This window comes from Heliconius melpomene, chromosome 13 (assembly GCF_056956725.1).
Source record: "Heliconius melpomene rosina isolate 202511_hmr_F chromosome 13, ASM5695672v1, whole genome shotgun sequence".
In the NCBI taxonomy this organism is placed as follows: domain Eukaryota; kingdom Metazoa; phylum Arthropoda; class Insecta; order Lepidoptera; family Nymphalidae; genus Heliconius; species Heliconius melpomene.
The window spans coordinates 12,832,496-12,856,664 of NC_140401.1; the positions used below are offsets into that span (position 1 = coordinate 12,832,496).

General features: G+C 32.6%; 1 protein-coding gene across 5 annotated transcripts in view; it reads right to left on the reverse strand.

Annotated features, from left to right (window-relative positions):
* brat (tripartite motif-containing protein brain tumor) overlaps positions 1-24,169 on the reverse strand; it is a 349,175-nt gene that overhangs the window by 259,031 nt on the left and 65,975 nt on the right. For 3 of the 5 annotated variants that reach the window (XM_085196078.1, XM_085196077.1, XM_085196081.1), the window contains exon 2: positions 20,201-20,233. The gene's annotated coding sequence lies outside the window, so the exon portion shown is untranslated. Of the gene's footprint in view, positions 1-10,594; positions 10,754-20,200; positions 20,234-24,169 lie in introns of those variants that run through there. The other 2 variants (XM_085196082.1, XM_085196080.1) reach the window with 1 other exon arrangement.

Here is a 24,169-nt window from a genome sequence, read left to right on the forward strand (position 1 = left end):
GATTTCCGTGTCGATATTGAAATAGTTTAGCTATATAATAAATAGGAGAAGTTTGGTTTAACACACTAATCTCATAAACTAGTGATTCGAATTGAATAATCATATTGGTGTTGGATAGTCCATTCATCCAATAATACATATTGAGGAGGCTACATAGGCTATATTACATACCGTAAACAGTTTCGATGTAACTTATTTGTTTCTTATATTTAACATTTTATTATTTTAATGAAATGCTAACGAAACTTGAATTTATTTTAGCTTTTATAATTTACAGTACAATATTGCTAAAATGTTAGCAGTACTTGTTAGTCCTGTACAGAGTATAAATAGATTATTTATACTACGAAAAGAAAAAAAAAAAAATTACGAATGTCAGTCTCATACAGGACGAGTGTTGGAATTCACCATATGGCACAGTGCCAACAAGATGGATGGGACGAGGTGCGTAGCGCACGTTAGATTCTGACATTCAATGCGCTATGTTTTAACGGAAAAATAAAATATAGGACGGGTGATAAATAAATATATCAGTTCTTTATGTGTATTTTGTGTGTGGTTTTAACCGACTTTAAAATAGAAGGTTATTGATTTTGCATGTATGTACGAGTATGTGATACTACATTATATTTGAGATGACGAGTTTCTATTTGGATTCCTGCTCAGTGAAATTATTATACTTTTTTTTAATCCTCGCTCTGGTAGACGAAGCGTGGCGTTGAATTCCGCCGATCAACACGCGATATTTAAAAACTTAGGCTGAAAATATGGAATGAAGAGCCTTAAGACCAGGTCTAGGATACGTTCAAAGACTACAATACTAACAATATTCTAGACCAGACATAGACAGTCACGAAAGGATATAAAATGAGAAACATTAATATGCTTAATGTATAATGGAGACGCGTATCCTACAAGGTAATGCTAGATGCATAGAAGTGGGCTTATCAAAAGGTTTAAAGACTTGATTTGTTACAAAATACTTAATAAGTCGATTTAAAGATTGTGGAAAGACTGAAAAGGAGAGAGATAGAAAAGAGTGTTTTGTCAAGAGGCTTCAGTATCTTCTTATTTTATCAGATATTTTCAAAATATGTTAGCTTAAATATTTCAAATAATTTTAAATTACTTATTTGTCAGTTTATTTATATTTTTCTGCTTTAATATTGAATACTTCTTACGATAATCATTAATTCATGTTTGAATTTATAATAATTACTGAAGGTAATAAATATTCCACTATTACACCAATATTAGACTATAAAATAATTTGTTTCGCCATTTAAATATATCAAATTCCGGAAACAGTGTGTAATTAAAGCAAGTTAAGCGCCATCTTGTCCGCCATATTGGAAAGGATGTGACGCTTCACGCTGTGCCGTGTAGAGCCGGCTTTATTAAATTTCCCCTTTAAGTCTTCATGTTGAGACTTGGGAAATTAAGATTTGCAAGAATTTGCGAAAAATTTCTTGCAATTGTGCAAGATTTCATTAATTTTGTTGTTAGTTCTTGCATAGAACGCTATATGAATACTTTTCATATAATTTAGAGGATGTATAAAAAATAAGAAAGAAATAAAAAACGTACAATAGTTTCATATGAATTTGTTTATGAATTTCAGATATACATTTTTTATATTATAACCTCGATCATAATAATTATATTAATTAAATACCGATTAACATTATAATTATATTAAAAAAAATACAGTCGAATTGATAACCTCCTTTTCTTACATAAGTTGGTTAAAATTTAAATATGTGCATAACATTGTAACATTGTCAAAAACGATGAATTATTGTCTTGTCATAACTTTCGTTTTTGTTTCGGGTCACACGTTTAAATGTTAAATAATCATAAAAATCATGAATGAAGTAACCAAAAGTGTGTAAAGTGCAATTCATAGAATATATGTTCTATTAGAGTGGTGCTAATAAGGCGAGCGGTCGTTCACACTGTACTTAAAACTACCTCGCCTTATTTGGTCTTCCTTGCTTAAATATTTTTTAAATGCAAACACAATGATTGTATACGCGAAAGTGTTTTTTTTATTTTATTTTGGTAAAGTTTATTTGTTTAAAGTTGAGGCCGTCGTGGCTCAATGGCACAAGCGTGTAGGGTGTTAGTTCGATCCCCACTCGGGGAATTTAGTTGGTTATTATTTATTAATATTTTCAACAACAAGGCTAAGCGTGGCCTTAATATCCTTAGTATGCAATGCCTCAAAAATTGGATGGAAAGAGGGGAACGGAGTCCCTTAATGCTAGATTCCCTCTACATTTGTTCTAAGTGTAACAATAAAGTAAGTAAAATGATGAAAATGATAAAGTAAAATGAAACGTTAAGTCCATCGAGGCGCAGTGAAACAATGTGGGTTTGATCCCAACTACTTTTAAATATATATATTTTATTTCCCATACTGGCAAGACAAAGACGTTGAATTACGCTACTCAACGCGAAATGTCTCGAAGACGGGAGAAAAACGGAAAATAAAGCCTGTCTAAAATATACTGGACATGATGGTTGTAAGTATACATTTCTTTGTATTTCTTCTAAAATTCAATTCTATTTTATACAAATTAAAACATTTTTAAACGATTTTCAATATGAATCAATTTTACCAAATCGCTTTCAATATTCATTCGTTCTACATTCACATTAAAAGTTTCCAATAAAACACAGTGCAGTTCAAAAACAAATCATTCAATTGAATCATTCCACTCGTTTGACCGAATGAGACCTATAAACGTATATCTCTATTAAATACTAGTGTAAAGGCAAACGTAACTAAACAAAAAGAAAGCATTTTTAAATATAAAATTCTGGCAGTGCAGTAATTCAATGTTCGATTCCAAATTAGAGGAATGTTAATAATATTGTCAATCACGGCGTTAAGTCCAATATCACTAAAATATCCAGAACGTGAAAAACGGAGTGATTTACACTATCTTCTCTCTACCTACTCCTACACGATATATTTTAATAAAAACAAATGAATGAATATTTTTAAATTTACCAAGTAATATATTGCTCTCGAACTGGCGAGTGCAGAGCAAACATTAATTTGTGATGAAAGGAAAAAAAGGTATTTTTGGTGAAATTCGTAACGTATGACATCCGCACTCTGGAACCAACGAGCGATCGGTGAGTACACCATACATGGTAACGAACGCGCGGCGCATTTCATAAGCGGAAGCGGCAATTGAAAATATACATAAGTTAAGTTCAAATATAATCTAACAATAAGAATTAAATCTTGATAAGATAGGGTTGAATTGGCTATAGGTTCGATTCCCACTATGATAAAAAAAATTACCTACTTTTTAAAACAAAACTGCATATGAATGGCATTTTTAAATATGTAAGAACAAAACAGTGAAAGATTCGACTTGCGTCCAGAATCATGAAAACAACCCATGACTTCTATTAGAACTTAGGATCTCGATGCTATTTTAATTTAATTGAGGATCGAGGAACCAGAAGCAAAAAAAAAATCACATTTCCTGCTTATTACAAAATTAGACTTCTATCATAGAATTGAATTTAAATTATTGTTTTCATATTCGCTATTAATGGCTAAGTTTACTTTTGGTCTCTTCTCTTTAATCCGTGATCGTAACTTTAAGAAATATTAATAATTAATAAAAGCTTATAATTTGTTTATTCAATAACTTAATTTTGTTTTGGAAATAAATAAATATTTATAGGATGCGACGGCGAACATACCTGTTTGTAGGTTCGATTAGTATTGAAATATTTAATATTTTCATTCTCTCGCTCTGGCAACGAGACAAAACGTGGCGTTCAGTACCGCCACTCAACACGCGAAAGAGAAACTGAATACCGAGTATCATAACACTAAGCTCCCAGGTTCCCTCTATCTACCTTCCTATAAATGATAACAAAAAAAAAACTAATATCAAACCGCGATCCCAATCCACATACACCACCATATCTCTTACACCTCGAGCCACAACACAGGTAAGAGAGGCACTCGGACCTACAAGATTGCTTTTCGAGTACCATTACCCCCTGTTCACGAAATATGAGGCTTTTATTAACCGTTTTATTTTTACCTCAGCCGCTGTAAAGCGCTTTACAGCTGTAGCTTTTCGTGTTGCGTTTCGTTCAAATTGTGGGGAAAGCTCATCACGTTTAAATTTGAGAGCGCTTGATGGTTTTGTGTGTAAAAATGTGGAAAAATAAATAAAATAATCAGCTTCATGCTGCATCCCGCACACAGCATGGTGGGCAGCTGGAATCTAGTGTTAAGACCGAATTCTGGAGGCATTGCGTGTTGAGTGTCAGAACTCAACGCCGATAAATATTTCATTGCCTAGAGTGGGAATCGAACCCACGAGCCGCATTTACAGTCAAACATTTGCGCCCTTGGGCCATAGTCTCTATTAATTATTAATATCTAGGTAGAATACTTTGGTATAATATTTAATCAATTTAGATGCCGAGAACGAGTCAAAGTCTAGCATTGAATTCTAATGCAATGCGTCAAGAATTCAGCGAAAAGTGGGGATCGGAAATTTCTTAACTATCTTTTATCTTGATTAAACTTTAGTGCACTTGCTGGTTTTACCAAAATAAATGGTAATATAACTACATTTTAAAAGCATTGTCCGAGAAAGTGGTAACGATTTCAAATTCCACTTAAAACAATCACCTTACCCAGCTAGCATTATATGCAAAGTAGTCCTAAAATAGAAGACTAGAGATAATTTCTTAATGAGATAAACCATTTAGTGAAATCTACTAAACAAATATAGTATAAAGGGGTTTATAAACGAGCGAAATGCTCGTCTAAATTATTTTCCTTTCATTTATATTGCTTTGAGGTATTTCCTAATTTACAAAGAATTTATATTTTGTGAGTTCGAAATTTTCTCGTAGAGCCCGTCCAATTACAACTCTCTGACCCTTCGAACTTTAGATAATAGGTTATATTACATAAGTGAGTAACAAATTACGATAAGTATAAAGTTAAACAAAAGTGTTAGTAAATACAATAAAATAGAGGTACCTACAATAAAAATAAAGGCAGTGGTGACAAAATTTTGTGACTTGTTCTTATTGGACATCCTACATACGGCTCTGCCTTAGGCAGGGAGACGAGTTTTAAGACAATCCATGCCAAACGTATCGTCAAATTTTTTAGACGTTACGTGTAGAGATAAACAACGCGATACTCAACGCCGCGCTTTGTCTTGTTAACGAGAGCGGGAAAACAAAAATAATTAATATTCAAGATTAAAAATCGATCCCACTACAATCGCGTTAACAATCAAAGAAATAAAAACCATTAAATTTCGCTACCATCACGAGTTAATAAATTCTTACTTTATCAATTTCACTTTGTAGCCCACATATAGCATGGTAGGCAGAGGGAACCTAATGTTAAGACAATTCGTTCCCCACTTTCAGCTGAATTATTCGAGGCTACGCCAGGCTTTTTACCTTGATGCCAGAGCGAAGAAATAAAAATATTCATAAATAATAATTCATTACCCGAGTGGGGATCGAACCCCCAACCGTTGCAACTTTGGACCTGATCATGCCTCAGTATACGACTACAAGGAATTACTTATAAAAATAAACATTTAACATAAAATTTTCAAGCACTATTATATAGATAGGTAATAAAAGCTCCACTACAGTGTACGACCCTTTGATACCCACTTAAGTGATTTAATTGATGTCGCTTGCTTCAAACGACACCGATAACTGAACTGAAAATTATTTCATTTCATCGTGATTGTCACTTTGTAAACGATATTTTATTAATTAAAATTAATTAATTAATTTTAAAATGTCGTGAAACTAGCGCAATAACAATTGTAAATATATAAAGTAATTGTAAATGCATAGGCTATTGTGACGCAGTGGAATACCGTCTGAATGTAAACGGCATTGTTGAGATTTGATTCCTACTTAGGGGAATCCATTATTTTCATTTTCCTTTTTAAGAACAAATGCGCTTAGTATAGCTGCTTAGTACAAATTCGAAAAAAAAATCTGGGATACAGAAATGTCTTAATGGGATGGGAGTATCCTTAAAACTAAGTTGTCAGGTTCCCTTTGCCTTCTCTGCGTTGTGCGGGAGAGTACCTAAAGTGTGAAGTTAAAAAATCTTGATTCTATCATATGCACATCAACGTGTACCTTCATTTTATATACCATATTTTTTTAACACAAATATTTTTGTAGTTTCAAGCTGCATGATGTATCTAGTAGGCAGATTTATTAATAGTTTAATAGTTATATTTTGGAATATATTTGTATCTCAACGCGGCGTTGAGTTCTGTCATTCAATATCTGGAAAAGAAGTCTAACCTATTGTGTTAAAAAGTTAATTTAATAATTTATTAAGCTTCTTTTTTTATAAATATTATTACTCTTTAGTAAATATAATAAAATAAAATTAAGAAAAATATTATAGTCGTTTAAAAATAAGTAGTAACTAATAGCCTTACCTCTAAAAAAGCAAAATCACTTCAGGGCTTTTTAAATTTTCAAGAAAAAACTCACACTTTCATACTTCAATTATAAAATTTCCAATATTTTCTCAGCTAATAAGTGATGAATAAATTAAATTGGTTATTCGTTTGAAATTATATTATTCATTGGCTTTTTAATTAAAATTATAGAGACTTCGACGGTCGCTCTATGGATTCTATTTAAATATACGTTCAATTTCAGATGAAACTAGATAGTTTTGTTAGCGCTGGCTCCACGGCTTTGATTGTAAAGACGGAGGATTAATTGTTTCTATTTTTCCGATTTGATAAAATAAAGTGCGGTTGAGTTCCGCCACTCAACACAAAGTGTCTTGAATTTGGACAAAGTGTTTTAAAGATATCTCTCTGCACGGTCTGCTACATGCTCAGGCCTTATAATATATACTCGTATGTCTAAAGCATCTTAATAAAATATTTATAATTATAGATTAACAAAAGTTATAGTTAATTAGTATATTTTTTATTAAAAAAGTGACAGATTATAAACATTTTGTTAACCATTAAAATATATTCGCTGCACACCAAAGTGCCCTTACCTCTCTCTAAGATATTTCTAATTAGCGTTACGAAAATAGTCAAGTGTGTCGTTACTTAGCTGCGGCTTCCGTCACTATTGAATCACGCTGTATCCCGCATACAGCAAAATAAGGGGCGGAAACTTAGTGTTAAGATATTCCGCCTAATTTTAATTACTACTCATCATAGAATCGGCGTAGTTAACAAATAAATAATTTAACCAATATTTTTTTATTTTTTTTATAAAATATGTCATTATAAAAACAATTTCAATTTACATTGCTAATTAATAACAAAATTCTGCTTTCATTTTAAATTCCTTATCTCAAACAAAAATTAACGAAAGAAACGTGGCATTTCTTCTCGTTGAATTCGAAATAAAATGAAACTAACCTAATTTTTTTAAATTAAACCTTTCGCTCAAACCATAGAAACCTCAGGGTATTTTGAATAATTGTACAAAAGGCACGTTTAATAATTGAAAAGATATTCTCGGCGGCAACAGTGTTCGAAATAAACATTAACTCCTGGGGGAGGGATTTGATTGAGATTCAATTTTATTAGGTAATTAAAATCCATCTTTCTGATCATGTTATTTTTTTCCTATTTTGGAATTCGTGAAATGAATAGGTAAATGAATGTATAAGTAAATGAATGTAACCTTGAAGTCTTAAATCTAACTAAATAAACTCCGCGCGTTGCCTTGTGACCAGAGCGAGAAAGTTTCAGTTATAAGACGCGACCAGTTGTAGGTTCGATCTCTCCTCGAGGAAATAAAATTAAAAACATTTTCATTTCCTTCGAACATTTTCATTTCCTTCGCTCTGGTGTCCAGGCAAGGCGCTTCATTGAGTTCCAACACTCAATACTCAATGCCTCCTGAATTTGGCGACAAGTGGAGAACGAAGAGTCTAAACACAATGGTTCCCTCTGCCTACTCTGCTGTGTGCGGGATACAGCGTGAAGCAGAAATTTTGATTTTAGTTCATTAATCTAAGAAAATATGGCAGTAGTTAACATTATACGTGTCTTAGATATCTATTACAACAAATACCGGTAGCTTCACATCTCAAACTCAAGGTACTGGAGGTAGAGGTACATTTCAAAGGGCTTATCCCAAGTTTAGGGGTCGTAAATCGCAATTATAATTAATTCAACATCGAGATCGTAATGGGTACCCATTAAACTCTGAGAAGCTTTTAATTTATTTTTAACTACATTTAAAGCTGCTTAATTATTTTTATATTTAAATATTTTAATAATTTAAAACGTTGCAGTGTTATCTTTATAGTTCGAGTAGTGACGAATCAGTCTAATCTCTGCCAATCGATCGCTTTAATATTATTTTAAAAATACATAAAGCAAATATTAATAGTTCATTGCGTAGATTTATACAACGATTGGTTGAGAAATCAGTGAATTGAGAACCACCTCCTTTTTAAGTTTTTAACAATACATTTTAAGTAATAATATAATTATTTTTTTATACAAACAAACATATAAATATACATTTTCAATTAATTAACAAAGATCCTTACCCTCTCGGTTCAATTGAGATGTTTTATGGAGGTAACCCTCCATAACATATTTTGTTCCGAAAAAACCTAACCAGGAAAACATGAATATAACACATCGCCTTAAATAAAAGTGAGTTAAGTAAAAATTTATGTGATTTCCCGGTTTTTTAATACACTACACAGATTGATTGTTATGTGTCGAATTCCAACGTCCCACGTCTACTTAGGATTTTTTATTATACAATGCCTATCACGTGGCTATTTCTCATAAATGATAAAAATAGGCCAAATAAGGGGAAAGTAGAGAACAGAAGTGTTTAATTGGGAACGCAGTCCCGTAACACTAGGTTCCCACGTTCCCTTCTTTTATGGGTTTAAGAATAACATTATTTAAACAAAAAAAATCGGTAATTTCTTATTTTTTTGGGTTAGGACACTTTTATACAGATACACCATATACTCGTATAATTCATTTATAATGTTTACGGTTGAACTTATTGTCTCGCCGAGAGTGCGATAATTCTATTCTGTTGAGTGTGCGGTCTGTGTAATTGAATTTTGGAATTTTAAAGGGTTTTCTGTAATTTAATTAAAGTTATGGGATTCAAAGTATATTTTTAACTTTGTATAGATATATAAAATGGAGACGCTTATATATATATATATTTTTAACTTTTATCTTGACTTTTTTTTTAAAATAAAAAGAGCCAGCTTAAAGACGTAGTACTCTCTAACTGTATCAATGAATGTGTGTTGGAAAAATATAGAGTATAAATTAATTATTATAATTTTATAATTAATACCTATAAACACTGGGATCTACTAGGGACGGCCTGATAGAGTATTTTTCCTTTTATAACCATGTTTAAATATATTATAAATTTATGTACAAATAAATCTCTTCTGTTACTAAGTGACCGATAGACAACATACATTACGCAGCATAGAAAAAAATATTGGTTTCTTGTGGAGAGTAGGGGAGCGAAGAGGATTTCTCGAAATTCCTTTAGTACCAGGAACAAATAGAATTTTATATTTTAGACTCGTAAGGTCCAGGCAAACGAAGCTAAAGTGCAAAAAAATAAAAGATTATAGCCATATTAGATTAGCATTCCCGCATGTGCATATAGAAAATTGCAAAATGCCGTGATCGACCTTAATTATTGGCCTCCTATAACTGGAGGGCAGAAAGGAAATTATTATGAATATAAACGTTTTTTAACTTTACTATTATGTAAATTCTACTTTAAAATTATTGAAGCTTCTTTTTAAATAAATAAATCTTTCTTTATCTTTATACCTAGTTACAAAGTTTAAAGAAAGCAATTTTTAGCATTTAAAAATGTTTTCCCATATTAATGATAGAAAAAATTACAATATAAGAACATACAAGTAAACAAATAGCGTAGGTTCAGTGGTCAGAGCGCTTGGACGTATTCTAAGAGGTGCGGTTCGAACCCCGCTACGTTCATGTTTTACGCTTTCTCCAAAAAAAAATCTATATATTTTTTTTTTATCACAAGTTTTATATATATATTCAAAGAGAATGATAAAATATTAAAACAAATATTTATAGATTGTACCTACATAGATTTGTAAGAGGAAATTCCAGAATAAGTTAAAATGATATATGACTTTCCAATTCACATTATGTTATAATTATTTATAAATTATTGGGTAAGTATACTAATAAATAACTTACTGAGTAAATATTATTAAATATCATCTAATATAATAATAATTACTTAAGATGTTTAATCTTACCAAATATCTCATTTCTCAGAATATGCATAATAGCATCCTAATATTATTATAATCAGAGTTAAATACAAAACATGCTTATTTTTAACTTAAAGGTGATACGAAGCAAAAACAACAAAAACCCATTACATGTACCATTAACTCTTTCCCATTAATCAAATACAAAATTATCAAAATCAACTGCAATATCTACAGTACACGCGTAGTTAAAATGAACTGTCAATCAAACTTCTATACTTAACCTAGCATACTTTCAACACAAAAAAACAATACCTTAACACAAAAATCCTTGCAAAAAAATCCCACAAAAAAAAAATGCTCGCCACTACACAAAAATACACAAAATTAAATTTACAAAAATGACACAATACAACAGAGTAAGTTTCCCGTTTGAACACAACCGCTCACACAGTCCTCGATAAGCGACTACCAAACGATTACGTTTAGTGACGTGCCTCGTAAAGTGGAGTTACATAAATGTATTGGATTCGATACTGCGTGTGAATAATTTATAATTAACCAGTATTTGCGTATACTGGCTGTGTTTTTAATGTAGCTGTGGTGTAATATGTACAAACGTACACACATATGTGAGACTGGTATTGAGAAATAGATATTTTGATGTTAAAATTATTTTGTCTATAAAAAAAATATTTAAATACATATTTTAATACAGTTTTTATAAGAAGCCGAATAAAATACATTTTCTTAAGTTCACACTATTAAGACATTTCACTAACAAATAGACAGACAGACAGGTCATCGAATTTTCGAGACATTGCGTTTTAAGTGGCGGAATTCAACGCCGCACATTATGTTGCTACCAGAGAGAACAAATGACAAAAAAAAAATTCCCCGAGTGAAGAAGAATCATCGAAATCACAATCGTCGTGATTACAATCAGATGCCGCTGCACCATAATGACGTCATTTTAATTTTAATATGCATTCCGCATTCTTGTATGCCCATCTGTCCGTCTTTCGTCATTAATATACTTAACCACATAACATCAAAAATACCGGCAGTATACGCAAATACTAATTACAATTCCCACGAAGTATTGAAAATACCACATCACTGCGTCAATAAGTTTATCTTATTCTTCTTCACTTGGTTAAGGTAAAAAAAGAACAAAAAAAAATGAAAACTGGTAATTCTACTGTACGCTGGATTACGAAGAGGGAACCTAGTGATAAGTCACTCCGTTCACCATTTTCCACTGATTAGACGCATTACGTATGGTGTTGCGGAACGCCGCGCTCTGCCTTGTTAATATAGCGAGAGAGTATATGTCTATAAACAAGCATATCTTATGTTTACACTTTGATAATGAAGGTGAATGATCTATATCTATTATACTTGTAAATAAATAGATAATTCATTTTTCGTCATGATTTACGCATCGTTTTGTGCTACAAAAAAAATGTGAAGTCGAACCAGTAGTTCCTGAGATTGGTGTGTCAACCAAACAAATGATTTTATTTGTATACATTTAAAAATCTAATATATATTTAAGGTTTAAAGAATGTAAGTTCGCCATAAATTCTTATACAAGAGATATATAATAAATAGTCGTTAACTTCTCTACTAGAATTAATTAGGGTTAGTCGACAAATCGATAAATATATCTATAAAGACGACTTTGGAACGCCATTATATAAAAAAAATTGGCTACTGCTCTTGGGATATAAACGACAGTGGTCAATTTGAATCCCATTCAATATCCATAATCTGATGAGAGGTTATGGTTAACTTCTGATTTTAAAGGCTTTTGGCAACCAACCCCACAATGGTTTGACCACATTTAAGTAATAAAATATGTTTGAGGCTGTTATGGCGCAGCGGCATGAAGGTGTGACTGTAACGCGACAGTTGTGGGTTCGATCCCCATTCGAGGAAGTGAAATATTTATTTACGTTTATATTTTCATTTCTTCATTGTGGTGTCGAGGCAAAGCGCCGCGTTGAGTTTTGCCACTCAATACACAATGCCTCCAGAATTCGGCAAAAAGTGGGGAAAGGAGTTTCTTAACACTAGGGTTCCTCTGCCTACCCTGCTGTGGGCAGGATATAGCGTGATTTAAATATGTTTTCCCCTGCTCTAGTAAGACAAATCGTGGTATTTAGTCACCATGTAATCCACCCAAAAACACAATAACTTAAATTCAGCCGGAAAACGAAAAACTGAGTGGCTATCCTTCTATAGCGTCACACTGCATGAAGGTTATAGTAGCGTTGTCAGAGGGAACCTTCTATTAAGACACTTAGAGTCATGAGAATATGAAATGAAAATATTAATTGATTCAATTTCTGAGTGAGAATTGAACTCACAACTATCGCGTTTTAATCACAAGCTTCGCTTCTATAAAGTTAAACTAAAATTTAGTTTAACAAAATTACAGCTAATTTACCTTTTGCATCTAAAAATATGTCATCAAATAACAATTCATAATAACATATGAAGTTTAAAAATATATTTTACACTATTACTTGTAGGTTATTTATATAGCAGCGCGACCATAACCTATCTCAAAGTAAATAGCTTTACGACGATAGTAAATTTATTTGAAGCTATAAAAATGTCTTTGTACTCATTAGCTGATATATTATATTGTTCAATAAAAATAAATTTCATAGTTCGTAAGTCGTTAAAGAGAAAAAACTGTATGTAGGTGACTTGACTCTGATGGAAAGCAATTGATATAAATTAAAAGGATAGTTGTGAGTTTGATTTTCACCCGTACAGAAGTTTTTTTTGTTGTTGTTAGGTTCATTTTCAAAATATAATTTCTTGAAATAATTAAATAGAAGATAAGTTCTGCACATTATCTAATTATTAACACTACGGTTATAGGTTCTGTTCCCACTCTGGGAAATTAATTATTTTCTTAAGCTCGCTCAAGGGGCGTCGAGTTTCGCCTCTCAACACGCAATGGCTCCAGAATTCGGAGGAAGGTAGAGAGCGGAGTGTTTGAACACAAGGTTCTCTCTGCCTACCCTGCTGCATGCGTGATCCAGCGTGAAGCTGAAAAAAGAGTTTTCTGTGACCAAAATGAAAAAGAAAATATCATTACCCTGAACAGAATCGAACTCAAAGCCGTCACTTTTACACTCACACATAATAAGTTAAATAACGTACTCAACAGAGAGGGAGAGAAATTTTCAATTTAAAGATTTAAATTAAATTTTCAAACCATTTGAAATGCTTAATCACTGTAATTGGTTACAGCGGAGCCGTTAACACATTTGGATATCGACAAATGTTTACTCGACTATTAGCGAGTAAAAGGACATTTAATTTATAAACTTAATCTGGAAGTTCTGGAAGTTAGTTTGTATCTAAGCGATGATAAATTATAAAGTTTGTTTTGACGTGTTTTAGACTAGCAAGTAATTTTGATTAAAGAAACTTTTAAAAGAAAAGGAAGAACTTTTAGAGTAGTGGGTTCGATTCGCATTCGGGGGAATGATTTTTTATTAATTAACTCTGTTAACAAAACAAAGTGCAGCAGTGGGTTTTGACACTAAGCACATAATGTTTCGAAAATTGGGCGCTGCGTGGGGAACGGAGTGTCCTAACACTGCTGTATTTTGTAAGCGTAAAGCTATAGCTCCTTTGGTGTTGCACGGGGTCGTGGGCGGCGGTCTTTTCCATAAAAAAAAGCCAAAAAAGTAATAAAAGCATACATTAATTAATTAAATACAATATACAAAGCTGTATAGTTCACTCGTGACTTTGAAATATTTACTCAAAACAAGAAATGACTAAAACAATTTTCTAAAGTAAAATAAACTGAATCATTGTACCTAAAAGCTAAAAGCTAGGTTTCGCTTAACAAAAGGTGGCACTGACTTATTGTCAGAGTAATACCGTGACAAAAATTACATTGTCTGGTATTGAATTTTCTAATAAATAAAATTATATTATGTTTTGAAATAATTTTTTACAAAGAGAAATGTCAATTTAATATCTTTTTACTCGACTGCGGCGAAGCTCAAACGGAGGGTTATATTTTTATCGCGTAATGTATGTCTGTTCGTTTGTGATGATGAGTTTTCTTGAATTTCGTAATACAAAAATAAATTGTATTACGAAATTAAAAAGACCATCTTTACTAACAATTACTCAAAACTTTATATTTCAAATATGTTTAAAAGTATCTATGCAATAACTGCATATATACCTAAGAGTATTATGCCACCGGTGTTGCGCTATAGCGTGTGTCGTAATATTATTCCCACGAGTTGCATTTGACGCATCATATGCACTTGCAATGTAATATTTCTTAACTTATTGAAATAAATAACGCTGTCGTATATGTTAATGTTATATTTTTTTGTTTCAAACTGTATCGTACATATGGCTGGCAAGCGAAAGGAAGCTTAGTGTTAATACACTTCGTTCTCCACTATCATTGAGAGAGACATTGTATATAGAGAGGCGGAACTCAACGCCACGGTTTCTCTTGAAAAGCCTTAATATAAAGATAAATCTAAATACAGCGAAAGTCATTAAGTTGAGCGGATTTTATAAAGAATATAATATATATATATATATATATATATTATTAAATACACATAATACAAATTCAACATATAATCAAATAGCTTAGTTAAATTCTCCAGCATAATACAAACAACGAACATCTCGTAAGTACGCATACTTAGGGTATTTAGCTTCAAGACTGTTTTCTAGACATTACCGCTTTGCTTGGTTTCATTGGCACTGTCTTAACGGCAGTTCTAACGACGTCGTACGAAGGAAAATACTATTCTATGTTTATAGTTATATGTAACTATACAAAATAAATATTTACATACAGAAATTATAATTTGTATTTATATATAGACGTTTGAGGCCAGTCGTGGCTTATAGAAACATGTGTGTGACTGTAAACGTGGCTGGTTGTGGGTTCGATTCCCACTCGGAGAATTCTTTCCCCCGATTGGGGATCGAAGAATTTGTATTTTCATTTCTTCGCTCTGATGTCGAGGCAAATTGCAGCGTTGAGAGCCGCCATTCAACACGCAACGCCTCCAGACCAGACACTTTTTTAGTTCACTACATAAAGTTTAAAATGCTTAGATTTTCTAAACTGATTGTATAAAAAGCTTTAGTGAATCTATTACTCTACATCTTTAAAATAGGCAGAAAGTGTTTTAACATAAACTTTTCTCTGCCTAATTTCCCGAATACAAGAGATGGGCAAAGATAAAAAAACTACGATTGACATAAGCTTAATAAAAAGCTCTCTCAGCTTTATTGTAGCGAAATAATATTTACAAACTGCAATCATAGTTCAATATACCGGAAGAAAGTTCCAAAGAAGTTCCGAACATTCACTATTTCCGACAAATAAAAGTTCTTTTTATGGAACGTCGAAACCATATTGTCCATAAGTCGCCTAAAAGTTACATATGGAGTTCAAGTACGTAGAAGATTGTTCGTAGTGGAGAAAATCGATTAAAGGATATGTAGTGTTTTAAGATTTTTTATTCTTGGCTTCACTTTTTTCCTGTTGATAGCATGATTTGCAGAGGGAACCTAGTGTTAAAACACTCCGTTCCCCATGCACCGCTATTTTCGAGACATTGCATTTTGGGTTATGAAATCAGCTATTTGTCTTTGACGAACAAACGTACAAAAACATATATATAAAAAGAAAACAATACCATTTATACACCAGTACAGGCATTTGTACGAGTCGCAATCAAGAGTCATCACTCATTCCATTAAAATCATCTTTCGACCTCTGTAATCCGGATTTCTGTTTTAAAATTGAAAAATCAACGCCGCGTATTTTTATTTTTTACATTTTTAATAAATATTTAGTAGATTTATTAAAAGTACATTTTTTTAATAATTCTATTTTTTTTATAGTAGGTGGGTAGGTGTTAGATTTTACATATAATATTCTTTATTTTATACCTACTTTAAATTAAACTTTAGACTTTTTATTTTGCGTACAATTTGAGTTATCTAGTCAAAATATATACTGTTCCCTGCTTTTCTACTTTTTTTTAACATTAACAAACCAATAAACTCCTATTTAGAAGCCATTCAAATATAATTTGAACCAAAATCGTTCCTTTTTTAATTAGAGCCCCTCTCTATTTCACCATAGGGTTGTCAACCCGGCACAAAGTCAAACAATTTCTTATCACGATTTTCATTACCATCCTCGCTTTTAATAACCAAGATCGATCATCCCTAAACAATATTTCATCTGAACATTAAATACCTCATCTATCTACCCCTTCTTAGATGGTAGACGATGTTTTCATTAAACTTTCTTAATTTCCTCTGCCCCTTGTCTTTTGTAAGGGTAAGTCTCGTTTATAAGCAAGAGGATTACTTTTATTGGTACAGCAAGAATTTGTGTTTAAACAAACTAAACACCTAGGAGTGGAGGGTTTTAATTGTTATTTATTTGAAGGTACAATTGTAAATATTTTTGTTAAAAAATAATAATTGTTCTTCTTTTAATAAGAATATAAAATAGGTTTAAAATATTTTGGCCTTATTATGTTTGTTTGGCTTTTAGATAAGTTATTCTGTGCTATAAATCGATATACGATAGAATTTTAATAATCATTATATATTATTTTCGTTAGTATTTTGTGCTAGATATACTCGAGGAAATAAAATGCTTAATATTTTCGTTTCATCGTTCTAGTAACATGGTACAGCATGGTAACACCTTCAGAATTCGACGAAAACTGGGGAACGGAAGGGTCTTAATGGGAACGGAGTTTCTAAACACTAGGTCCCCAGGATCCTTCTGCCTACCCTGCTATCTTGGTACCCTGGATAAAGCGTGAGGCTAAAAAAAATCAACATACAAATTAACACTAAAAGGTAGCGAATACACCTCTACAAATATATACAAATACTAGCAGACGCGCGCAGCTTCGCTTGCTAGCTAACTTAGGGGTAAATTCTAATAAACCATGAAACATGTGTTCATTGAAATATTTTTAAGAGTCTAAATTTAAAATTTTATAAAAATCAGTGGCGATTTAAAGATTTTTCCATACAAACCTTCAACCCCTTATTTGCACCCTTAGGGGGTGAATTCTAGAAAACCATGAAACACATGTTCAATTAAATATTTTTAAGAGTCTAACTTTCAAATTTTATAAAAGCAGTGGCGTTTTTAGAATTTTTCCATACAAACTTTCAACCCCTTATTTGCACCCTTAGGGGGAGAATTCGAGAAAACCATGAAACAGGTGTCCAATGAAATATTTTTAAGAGTATAAATTTCAAATTTTATAAGAATCGGTGCCGATTTAAATTTTTTTCCATACAAACTTTCAACCCCTATATCACCCCTTTAGGGTTAAAATTTTTCAAAACCCCTTCTTAGTGGATGTCCAGATTACGAAAGTAAACATCTGTCCAAATTTCACGTTTCTACGCACAGCGGTTACGGCTGTGCGTGCGTCTTACCTCAGTCAGTGAGGACAAGTCCTTTTATATATATAGATAATAGAGCAAATCTCAAATTAAAATAAAGAACTTCATCCCGCCAGCACAGCGTTTGGGTCTTGCAATTTACATTAAATACACAAATTATCAGGACGTTTCGAGAACTCTGGGGCACCAACAGGTGTTGCTAATTTGAAATCCAAATAAACGTGAACACTGTTACTTTAAGGTCTCTTATACATTATCCATTTGCATATTATATGTATATGGAAAGTAAAAACATACTTAAATACCTGTATAGAAAATTTAAATTATTCCGATTGGATTATTTAGAAAACTTAATATTTTTTAAAAAAATTGTTGTAAAGGTTGAAACGACTTGACTATATACGCGATGGTTATGGATTTGATTGCCTCTTAGGTGCCCTATCTCTCTCTCTCTCTCTCTCTGCCATATACAGGGTATCACAGATAGGACATCTGCCATATCTATGTAAGGCTAAAAAAATATTTCATTTAAATTCTTACAAGTTTACATTCTCTTTTAAAACGGCAGAGAAATGAAAAATAAAGAGCAAATAGACTAAAACATATCTAAAACCCGCCTTACGTAAGTAAGTAAGAGCTCTAACGGCCATTAGCGGATGGCACGAGTAATTTGGAATCACCGCATCTGTTATGATCGAACGAGCGATTATCACCGCCATTTAATTTATATAGGTTTGGAATTGATTTAATATGTAACTATTAGTACTTGATGGTTGTGGGTTCAAATACTTTTATATTTATTTTAATAAAATAAAGTAATAACTAAGAATATTTCTCATATAATAATATGAATTCGGACCGAAAACGAACCCTGGCAAGCACTATAGCATGAATCCTTAACTACATTTAATTGATTTCCATTTCCCTGCACCTATGCCAAATCTCAAATTCGGGCGATAAACGTAGAAAGATGATATTTTCATTAGTTTCTTTGTTTCTCCTTCTTCATAAAGTGGAATAATGCGTCAAGATGACAAAATAAAAAAAAAGTATAAATATAGTATGAAAAGGGAAAAAACCAATCTATATCCACTTAACCTGATATAATTTTTAAATTAATTTAATCATGTATGATAAATATAATACACACAATTAAGCCATTACCAGTAATGAACGTAATTAAGCAAGCTTATAAAAAAAATAAATGAAGATGAAATATCATTTATCATATGAGATTTCCATATGTATTTGTAATAAAAATGGTTTATTTGGCGCCAAATAGCCTATTTTAGCTTTATTCTGTACAAAGTTCAAACTTCTTAGCCATTTGTGGCGTAGATGTACAAGCGTGTAATTATCAACAGGAACACTCGGGGAAATGAAACATTTTCTTTTTCTAGCGCTGGTAACGAAGCATTGCGCGGCGTTGAGTTTCGCCACTCAACAGGTAATGCTTCGAGGATTAGTCGGAAAGTAGGGAACGGAAGTGTCTTAAAACTGGGGTCCTTCTGTCTACCTTGCTGTGTGCGGGATACAGCGTGAAGCTGATAAAAAAAATATATAAATTATTTTTATTTAAGCCGTTGTGGGGCAGCGGCATAACGCAGCGTCCGACTGTAAAGGAATAACTCACTAAAACAAAAAAAACTAAGATTTAAAGTAACATGGTAAACGGAGTGTCTTAGCACTAGGTTCCCTCTGCCTACCCTGCTATAAATATTCTCGAAGCTAAACTAACATTAAAACATTATTATTAAAATTAAATATTTATGTCAAATTTAATTAAATTCATCTCCACAGATTAACTAAAAAGTATTAAACAGTCATATTTTTCCCACATTTCCTGTCCTACCAGGCTTAAGTAAAATAAATTCAAAGAACTTAAGCAATAAAATACTAGCACGGCTCATATCTACTGAAAAGGAAAAAGTTCGATTGGACAATTCTCGAGAGTTGGTCAGTCGGAAATTTTGAAAGACAGCACGGTACGACAGAAATGCGATAATGTGGGGACGACGCGGTGTTAGAGCGGAAAGGGGATTTCTACTATTGAGGATATCAAATTGATTTTTTGACCGAAATCCTCGAATGTCTATCCATTGGAAGAAGGTTTTTATATATGTTGGTGTAGTGACTGCTGTGCTGATGATAGTGGGTTCTTTAATTTTATAATACTTTTTGTCCACGTTGTATTCTGCATTTAACTAGGTTGCTAGAGGGAACCTTCTGTTAAGACACTCTGTTCTACATGCACCGTCCAATTTTGAGACGTTTGTGGTGTTGCAACCACCGACCACCACTAGACTAGATCTTGGATTTTAGTGGACAAAATATGATCAAAATGTAAGCTTTCTTCCCGCTTAAAAAAACATGATAATTTTTACAATACTAGATAATGCGATGTAATTTTTTATACAAATTTGATTTAAAAATAAATAGAAATGGTTTATAGTAACTTACCTTATTTCAATTGATACAGGAACTTCGAAAATCCTGAAACAACAAGATAATATTATTAGTAATTTAATATTTGTTGCCAGTCGTGGCACAAGGGCCAAGTGTGGGACTGTAAGCGCATTAGATTATGAGTTCGATTTCCAACAATAGCAAAAAACCATCATAGGTATACTGTTAATATTGTATATTTATATTGACAGGTAAAGCTTTAATATAAGCAAATAAATTATAGTTAATAGCTTAAAGCAAATAAGTTTGGTCTAGTATAACTTAATGCACTGGATGGCTGCTAGAGGAAACAAATATGTTTAAATTATTTTAATTTTCTCGTTTCCGTAAATAAAGCGCTGCGTTGAATTCCGCCATTCAATATGTATCGTCCCGAACATTCAATTAAAGTGGATAACAGAGTATCTTAATATTAATTTTCGCCTACCATCATCGCTATATGAAAAAATATACCGTACAAAAAAAAAAACTCAACCACCAATTCTGCAAAGTCGGTCAAAAACTAAGTGAAAACCGACTACAAGTTGAAAAATGGCCGAACTAAACTTAATAACGTGACCATTTAATACTATTTCTAGGGAGCGAGTTACAGAACGCATTAGGGGATGCCATTTATCATGAAGACAGATCATCCCTTAGCTCTTAGCAATGACAAATATCTTAGTCAGGTAAAAACCACCATGTGACTGTACAGTTAAATAGTAAACGGCGCTCGATATATTTAGAAATAGCTAAGTGATTTTTTTGTGTGGTTAGTGTTTTTTTTTTTATTTTCTTTATGTAATTTTTGATGCCGTTGAGGCGCAGTGGGTAAGAGTTTGAGTAAATGAATTGGTTGTGAGCTTACTTGGGGTTGTGGGTACGTTTACTCGCTTTGAGACGAATATAGCAAATTAGACCGAAAATGGAATTTCTGGTTGGGTACCAATTGTTAAGACATTCCATTTCCCACTCTTGGTCCAATTATTTATCGAGATATTGTGTGTTGAGAGGCGGAACTTGACGTCGGGCTTTAACTTCTTAGAATCATTTACATTTCTAATAAAAGTATTTATTACTTATAGTGGGAATCAAACTCATAACTATCAGAACTTAAAGATAAATATTTCTGTAGTAAAATTTAACTGACACCACCACAAAAAGTCGTGAGATACCACTTTCATCTATAAATCACTCTCGTCGAGATTTACAAGATTTGCATGTCAACATCGCGGTACAGCGAAGTGAGGGAATCCAAAAGGTGTATTAGAATTTCAAAGTTACTCCAATATACGATTCAAATTCTGAAACTTGAATTAAAATGCGACAGTCGAGGAGTTTCAATAATTAATGTGGGTAATAGCAGGCATATAGGCTCTCTTCTTCAAAAACGATTAGTATCCTAATTTTTGGACAAAATGTCAAAACCTTATTTTACCTTTGAACTACCATTTCATTAAACTTACAACTAGCAAAATTCTTAACGTCCTAATCCGATTTTCGCAAAACATAGCTAAGAATTCGATTCTATTTTAAAAAATCGCACTCAAATCAATTCATTAATTTTGGAGCTACAGTGTGTCTTTTTTTAACTTATAGCAAACACCCTTCCTTTGGCTTTAGCTCAAAAAAAATTGAAGTCATTTCTATTATCATCCTACCACTAAACTAGCATTTGCCAGAGGCTTCACTCCCGTAGTTAAAAGGAGATATATGTGTGAACATATTACTACAAAAAAGACACACCAGTACCTAACACCAACTAGCTTTAAGGTATCATTAGGCTAAGCAACTCTAGCTAAGTAGGTATACTCGTATCTGCAATATCCCGTACATCCAATAGACCGATTGTTGTGGCAACATCCTTGAGTACCGCTCACCGGCACGCAACCAGGCCAAGAACACTTCCTTTCGTTTTGCAAACACTGAATTGTTATAATTTGCTATGAGCAAATGAAACGGTGCGCTTACGACATGCCATAAGTACTGACTGACTGACTGACTTATGTAAAGGCGATATAATGTTGATTAAAAGTCTTATGATTTTTTAGCTTCACGCTCTATCCCGCACATATCAGGGTAAGCAGAGGGAATCTGGGAATCTAGTGTTAGAACACTGGCCCCATTAAGATATTTTCGTTCCCCACTTTTCACCGTATTCTAGGGGCATTGCTTGTTGAATAGCAGAGCTTATCGCGACATGTCTTCCTAATATCGAAAACAATACTAAACATTTACTTTTATTGATATTTATAAAAAGAATACTGTAAGAAGTACATATATGCTTAAATGCTTTACAAGTGTTAAATATTTTATTTGACAAAATAATAGTTATGGGACATTGCAGTCCCACTTAAAGCGAATCTGAGTAGTTTGGAGGAGGATCAATATGAATATAGCGTTGTTGTTCCTTAAACAAAAACGTAGAGTTCTACTTTAAGTATTCTAACTCTGAGACGTTATCCTTTTCCATTTTTAGATCATTTTATCACTTCAAGTAAGCAGAAGCGTAAGTCGTAAAACGTCCTTCAACCAGACCAAATTAACAACGAAAGATATCCTAAATAAAAAGGTCTTGTACAGGCATTTACTTTACAAATGCGTGAAATGAAACCTAACCTAATATAAGATAACTCGAAAATACCACCATTACATCTCATAAAAACATACATACATTCTTTAACGTATTAAACTGACATATCACAAGCATTCCTAAACTCGAACAAAGGATTTTATGACTTAAGAAAAATAAGAAAGGAAGGGACAAAAGAGAAAACAATTTTGTGGAACGCAAAATTGTCTTTAGTCCGTCGAGATGACATTCTTTAGAATAGCGCTCCTCTCTGAATACGTGGACGTGGACGTGGACGTTGCATTACTATTATATCCTACAACCTTATATTGTGATGGGGTAAGGACTGGAAAAATGAGTAGAATGTGGAAATCTATATCTTTTTTTTCAGGCTCTTCACACTCTATTCCAGATCCAGTAGACAGTGAGAAACTAGTGACAATGCACTCTTTTGCCAGTTTACGTTGGACTTTAAGATATTGAGTGGTGGCAATCACATGGACAATGACATGATGAAGGAAAATAGTTAATTCTTCTGAATATAACTCAAACCCATAGGTCTAGCATTTACAGTCAAACTGGCCAACTATGCCATGATAGCCACGATGGCTGTCAGAGTGTTTTAACTCTACGTATCTAAACAAATCAGGCCAAAAAGTGATTCTACTAAAACAAAAATAGTACAGCAAATTTGAAATACAACCGACAATTAAATTAGGCGCGAATGTTCCGCCAGTCATTTGACTTTGTGGACGGGCGAGTAATGAAAGCTTTGATCACGCTCCAACGAACACGTTGTTTCTTTTGTTCACTCGTTATTAACTATCTATCGCTGTAGTATAGGATGGTATGAGATTTTGTTTCAGTTTCACGCTTTATCCCGCATTTAGCAGGATAGAACCTGGTGAAAGATATTACGTTTTCAGCTTCCCGTCCGTATGCACCATATATCTGTATTTATATAAATTAACTAGCGACCCTCTTGCGGCTTCGCCCGCTTTAACTACTGAGTTATTCATGTAATGTATGTTTGCAAAGCACTTAAGATAATGTGAAAATTAATTAAACCCTAATGCCCCCCGCATTTTCGTAGTTTCAAAAAGGATTTTCCAATTGTTTTACACAGCAAGGATTTATTAGTAGGTACCGTAATTTTAAATCTGTGTTACTAATCTTTTCAAGTACTTATTAAAATATATTTAAATGTCTTTTTTTAGATAGTTAAATGACTATTTTTAAACGGAAGAAATTATAAACAAAAACCTACCTACTAATAACTACTACAAAAATGAAATGAAACCAAATATATCGCGCTGAAATAATACATTCAACTCCAATTATACAATACGTGCAAACGCATCTAACTAAATCTTCGTTGCTATAGAGGAAGCCGGGTTTTTTTTTTCGAGCTT